The sequence below is a fragment of the Panicum virgatum genome, chromosome 5N (assembly GCF_016808335.1).
Source record: "Panicum virgatum strain AP13 chromosome 5N, P.virgatum_v5, whole genome shotgun sequence".
Lineage (NCBI taxonomy): Eukaryota > Viridiplantae > Streptophyta > Magnoliopsida > Poales > Poaceae > Panicum > Panicum virgatum.
This window is the reverse complement of record NC_053149.1, coordinates 11191978-11198835: the sequence shown is the minus strand read 5'-3', so window position 1 is coordinate 11198835 and position 6858 is coordinate 11191978. Positions and strand designations below refer to the sequence as shown.

The following is a 6858-nucleotide window of genomic DNA, read 5'->3' as shown; positions in this document are numbered from 1 at the left end:
TGTGGATGAAGCGGGGGCCGAGCTCGCGGAGGAGGACGTCGTGGAGGAGGGTGGCGAGGAGGCGGCAGTCATCCTCGAACGCCTGGAACGATATCCCCTCCGCGATGTCGTCCGTCGTGTCCAGCATCCTCCTGCCCCTTCCTCCTCCTCCTCGAGATCGACCGACGGGTAAATGGATTGATCGAGAAGAGAAGGGACGTGAGATGGAATGGAACTCTGTGTGTGTTACGCGAGAGTGAGGGAGGGGATCGATCAATTCCCTGCGAGCCATTAAAAATGTTTCCAATTCCATGCATGCCACGGAAAAACTTCTCGCTGTGCCAACCGACCATCGATCTAATTTTGCTTGGACTCACGTACTACTACTGTTAGATTTTGATGGAACGGCGGCTAACAGCAGCTTCAAATATCTCTTTTACCCTTCCTGCAAGTGGGTCCTGCATGTCAGTCTTCTCCCTCACCTTCCGACCTCTCCCTCTCTCCTTCTACCTCGCCGGCGCCCCCGCCCGCCGTGAGCGCGCGCCGGCCTCCCTCCTCCTCCTGCTCTTATCCCCAACGGTCCACCACCGCACCGCACCGCCTCCGTTCCCCATCTCCTCCACCACCAAACCCTAGCCGCCTCCCTTCGCCGCCACCGCCGCTGACCGGTCATGTCTTCTTCGTCCTCCGACGCGGCTCGGGACGATGTCTCCTCCCCAGACCTCCCTTCGGTAGCCGCGCCCGTCGTCGCCGCCGCGGCCGCGGCCTCCTCGATGGGAGGCATGGGGCTCTGCGCAGGGCCCTCCGGGCGGAGGCTGCCGCCGCCAGGCTTGACGCACGAGGAGACCCTCACGCTCATCGAGAAGCTCCAAGTCCAAGTCCGGCGTGCAGTGCTGCCACAAGATCGAGAAGCTCCGAAAGCGGTACCGCACTGAGCGGTCGCGCTCCGCCGGCCGGTCCAAGGGCCCCCGCCCGCCTCGCCGGCCGGAGCTGGAGCTCGCCCGGCCCGCCTCGCCGGCCGGAGCTGGAGCTCGCCCGGCCCGCCTCGCCGCCGGAGCTGCAGCTCCCCCCACCTGCTCGCCGGTTGGAGCTGCACTTGCCCCCACCCGCTCGCCGCTGGAGGAAGCCGCACCGGCATGATTTTCGCCGCTGCACCACCGCTGGAGGCTAGAGATTGGAAAGGGTAAAATTGACATTTGTTCCTCCTATTTCTGTTATCTTTTGGTCAAAACGGACAGTCAACTGACAGAAGTAGACGGTGGTGGCACATGAGTCAACAGAAAGTTGGACTGTTGGTTGAGTGGGAACAGCAATTTTTTTAGTGGTACGTGAGGAATTGAGAATTTTTATAATGGTATGGAGGGAATGGCCTCTTATTCAGGGAGACGACGCACAGCAGCACAGGTGGAGGAGGAGGAAAAACCGGAGGGCGCGGACAACCGAAATAGAAGGTGATACTGCATGACGCAGTGAGGCATCCATTGATTACTCGACAAATTATTTCATCACCTATTCATCGTTTTCTTAATGAAATAATTGCATTTTTAGAACTGCAAACACTGATCCATCGGTAAATGATAATGTGGGATCATTTGTATATGAAACGTGCCCGTTTTTTCATCGTGGGCTTTTCCAAGTTAGCCAAGCTAGACAATGACATGTGGGTCTGTCATGCAAATCTGATTGATTTACCACATGGAAAGATGTTAAAATCAGAAAATGTTTGTACATCCAACATCCATAGTCATTTTGTTCAAAAAAAAAACATCCATAGTCATACTAAGCTGTCGTTTTCCCCAAAACAACCATGAACCTTTCCGAAATATGATTGGATTAATGGTTGGATTTATTTATATATCATCATAAAAAAGTTTAAGGGATATGAAAGTATTTTTTGTGTTTGATAGTTGAAGAGGCGTGGTGGTATGGTTTGTGTCCTCAGTATGAATCATAACTAGGTGATTCCCCGCGTGTTGCTGCGGGACTTCAAATATAGAAGGAAGATTATTTTAGCTAAATAAAAGATTAACGACAGAATAGCACTCGTAAAGTATGACTGTATGAGACAATTTTTTTCTTTTTATTTCTTTATACTTTTTTCTTTTTCCCTCTCATTTTATTTTTTCCTATTTATTTTCTCTACTTTTCCTTTTCTCCTTTCATTTCTTCTTCTTTTTTCTTTTTCTCACTTTAATCCTTATTCTTGTATTCTTAGGCTGACCTCAGCAGCATCCCGCGGAGCGCGGACGCGGAGGCGTGGAGGCATCGAGAAGATGAGGTGGCGGGCGGGTGGGCGGAGGTGGCGGGGCCGGGGGCAGGCCACGTGTGCGGTGGCGACGACAGGGGGATGCTGCTGAGTTCAGCCTTATTATTATATTATTCTTTACCCACCTCTTTTCCTCCCCATCAGAAACCCATAAAAAAGGAGATTGAAAACCAAACACCTTGAAGATGAGCGTAAACATCACCAAAGACCTTTTATCTCATTTTTTTTCTAGATGCTGCTCTGGTTGGGGAGCGAACGGCGGGCATGGAGGTTGCAGCCCTACAGCATGGCGGCGGCATTACCGAAGATGGAAGTCGACGGTGCCCTTAGCTACAGCCGTGCCAAGTAGGGCATGGAATGCCGGAGGTGGAGTGGAGTTATTTAAACTCGATTGCAGGGACGATCTTTGGGTTTCTTCGTGTTGCAGTGACGGCCTTTGGTTTTCTTCAGCTCCTTTCAGGTGTGTTTGTTGTGGTGGAGGAATTATTTGCACTAGAATTGATGGCTTACAATAGTGACTTACGATTGTGCACAGAAAATCGGTAGAAGGCATAAATAAAATGTCATAGTGAATGATGACGTGGATAGCTTGCATGTTGAGAGAAACAGAATTAATAACTTTTAGTGGGGACTAACTTTATAGGCTTTATAGATACTACTCAACACAAACATTTGTGTTGTGTGCTAAACTCGATGGCTGTAATAAGCTCCCAATTGAGCGCGGGCGCGGTTATGTATCACAAAAGGTGACATAGTTCTCTGTTAGCACCTGAAAAAAGCAGCATGCACACACGCACGAATTTATTATATTCCATTATCTTGGTTAAATTGTCGAGGACACGATTAATGGGGGAGAGAGAGGAGTACCCTTTCCGTCCTGTAATATAAAGTATTCTGGCAATTTTAGAATAGATTAAGGGAGAGAACAATAGACACATGTATCATCCAAGAGCTCTTAGTTTACCAACTGTAATTAAAGTTGTTCTTAAGCGAGGGAAGGAATAAAAAAAAGATAAGCTAAGAGCCATGGATAATCAAATGATTTCTTTAATACATGTCCAAAACTCCTAGAATAACTTATATTCAAGTGCAAAACTTGAACCTTTCGATACCTTACATTCTAGAACGGAGGGAGTACGCATGCATACGACCAAAATCAAGACAGTAAAATCATTCTAGGTGGAATAAGGTTTGAAACTAAAGTACCATAAATATCAAACAACTATCAAACTAAATTCTGATTGCACCAGTATATTTCTTAAGATAAGATCTTTTAAATAAGGCTGCACTTAACTATATTTGAATGATAGTTTTTAGGAATATATTTGTATATTAATCTAGAACCGTTTGACTATTGTGAACAAATACTTGAACAATGAGAACAAATATTTTTTTGTGACCAAATGTTTAAATATGATGAGCAAACAATAGTATATTTTATTTAGCATCGCGAACAAGTTATCCTAGAAAGTGGAAAAAAGACTTCACAACCAAGCAAATTGTTCTACGTAGAGAAGAAATGTAATATCACAAATAAATTATTCTTATAAATAAAAAGTTTAGTGTACTAAGTGAATAAATAATTTAAATTTGTGAACAAATTAGTTGATAATAAATGACAAATTTATCCATTTGGGAACAAATAGTTCACTTGGAGTCAAACACGATCATATCACAAATAAATTATTCATACAAATGAAGAACATGTAGACATGGCAAACAAATTAGTATAAAAAGGAGAAATAAAACAAAGGAAAAAGTCTAAATTACTCCCCTCAACTATAGCTAAAGTCTGGATAACCCTCTAAACTATAGTTTGGTTCATTTAACCCACCAAACTATGCTCTTTGGTTCAAATTACCTCCAAATACAATTTGTCCTTTTCATTTCTACATGCATAGAAAGAGTTTTAAGTTGAAATTTTATAAGATGATAGTACACATCATAGCAAATGTTAGAAAAAATATATCAAAAAATTTTATCATTATTTTGATAGGTTATGATATTTAATAATATATAATCATTGGAGTTCAAAATTGCATGAAAAAATAATGATGATAAAAGTATAACAACTTTCTTAAATATGCATTGTGATGTCCACTACTACCCTGCAAAATTTGAAATTAAAATTTAACTTGTGTATGGAGAAACTAAAAGAACAAATTGTATTATGGGTAAAATGAACTAAATAGCATAGTTTTTTTGGGGGGGGGGTTAAATTGAACCAAGTTGTAGTTTAGGGGGTTATCCAGACTTTGGCTATACTTGAAGGGAGTAAATTAAAATTTTTCCTAAAACAAAATACAAAAGAGAAAAAAATACTATTATCAAAAATAAAGGAAAAAGGACAATAAAATATGGGGAGAGACTTCTCTAACAAACTAGTGTGATAGGATATCGCTCTAAAAACCATTATGATAGGAGATTATGGAGATAACTACCAATTCTCTCAAATAAAGTTAAGTGTGACTCTATTCGTTATTTTGATCGTCGTTGATTAATGAATATATGTTCACTAAGTTCTATTGTTCTAGTTTATTTCTAGCCACCGTTGTTTGACAAGTTTAATGAAGCACGAGATTTTTTACGTATGGCTTATATTTACCATTTCTAGCCATCTCTGTTTAGTGCATATTTGATCCATAAGCTTTACTACCCTTGTACATTTTCTGTTCACTGATGATGTGGGCTTGATTGGTAAAGAAAGCTGATGGATGGTAAGATTATACTTATATGAAAGATAAGGAATTTGAGTTAAAAGTCATAAATAGCCACAATTTATGGATACCCTAATGAGTCTGAGGGATATCATTCCCTATTGTTCTAATTGTTTCATTTAGACTATAAAAGACAAAGCAATTATGTTCCTAAAAGAATGAAGAGATTAGTAGGGGTCAGTGGGAGCTCACAAAGGAGGCAGAGATATCTCAAAGAGAATAGTTTTCAAAAAGATACCTTGAACAGATGCAAGCTTAGTTTCTTGCATCTATGATTTAAGTAAGTAATTCTCATAATAGTTTAATTTGTGCCATAGTTAAGTATACCTCCATCACAAACTACAAAAATATTTTATTGAGGATTCTCATAAGTTGATTAACCCCAACATCAAGATGTAATATATAACGATTTGGTAATATTGGCATAAAAGAAAGAGCCTCATTTGTTTTGAAAATCACTATAATGTATGCCATAAATTAAGTCTCTGAGCTTAAATCTATAAGTGTGGATTTTAATATAAATCTCCGATGCAAATTAGTAGACTATAAAATGGTCTATAACATAAGTGTGATTCTAGAAGAAAATTAAAATATTGTGCTTATAGTTTACCTTGATTCGGAAATTTCATGGACAAAGGGATATATATTAAGATTAAGGTGAAAAAGTATTATCCTAATACACTTACTGGATAGTTCTCTACTAAGTGAAGCGGTGATTAGTATATGCTGCAAAAGTTGAGAGCCTTTCTATCATTTCGTTATATTTAAAGTAATCTAGGTGAAAGCTCTTATATTTTGGTTATTAATATACACAAAGATTGGACTAAGGAAGTATTAGGATTACCACTAAAGACATAAATTGTCCAAAGTGATATAGTAAGAATTAATGTTATGTTACATTATTCTATTTGCATGATGAAGAAAATTTTATTTTAAGAATAAAGTTATATAAGATAAAGGAAGACGTTCAATAGCTTATGCATGAGTCTTTATGTGACTGACTTGGCATTCTATAGGCCAAAATGCTTTATGAAGATATTGGTTTAATCTAAGAGAGATTCACTTAATAAGGTGCAATACACCATACCATGCTTATTTATTATGAATTATTTGGATCATAAAAGGTATGTATAAGGGCATGGATGTAAAAATGCACATTAGATTTTGTGCTTCACTCTTGCAGAAAGGAGCAATTATATTGAGAGATCTAAACAAGCTTAGCATAATGAAAACTAAAAATTGTATAAGGTAAGTTTTAACTTATCCAACTTAAAAATTATATTTTGGTATCAAGTTTAGGATAGAAAATTGATCAATACAGGTGCGATTGCAGTATTTATTCATATAACAATATAATAATTGATGGTGTCAAAAACATCTATGATTAAAATATTGTTTTGTGAAAGAAATGTGTCAGCATCAAGTTATAAGTTTGAGTAAATGCTAGCGAAATCTATTAAGACTTACGCTCATTCCATTTAAATTTTCACAAAATTATTATTGGGTTTGTGGACAGCCTTGGATCTTATTCTTGTACTCCCTCCGTATTGGTAAAGAAAGTCGTTTAGGACAACTACACGGTCTCCAAAACACAACTTTAACCTCTATTTTTTTAAAAAAATATTTATAGAAAAGTGTTATACGTAAACTTTTATGAAAGTATTTTTCAAGACAAATCTATTTATATAATTTTCACATTTGTAAACTCAACAACTTAAAAGTTATTGATGATTTACATTCCCAATGTTTAACTCAAACCTTGTCCAAAACAACTTTCTTTACCAATACGGAGGGAGTCATAGTTATTTCCGAATAAGAGATAAGTGTTCGGTCAAGGTATTGCAACGTACTATGGGTTATGGAGTCCCGGTAGTAAATTAAGATATTATTGATGAC

General features: G+C 39.0%; 1 long non-coding RNA gene across 1 annotated transcript; it reads left to right on the top strand.

The window, feature by feature from the left end:
- Window positions 1–445: 445 nt before the first annotated feature.
- On the top strand, window positions 446–2857 carry LOC120676389. Its single transcript, XR_005675799.1, has 3 exons — window positions 446–1162; window positions 1361–1430; window positions 2478–2857. It is a non-coding gene; the product is annotated as an uncharacterized LOC120676389 (long non-coding RNA).
- Window positions 2858–6858: the final 4001 nt, after the last annotated feature.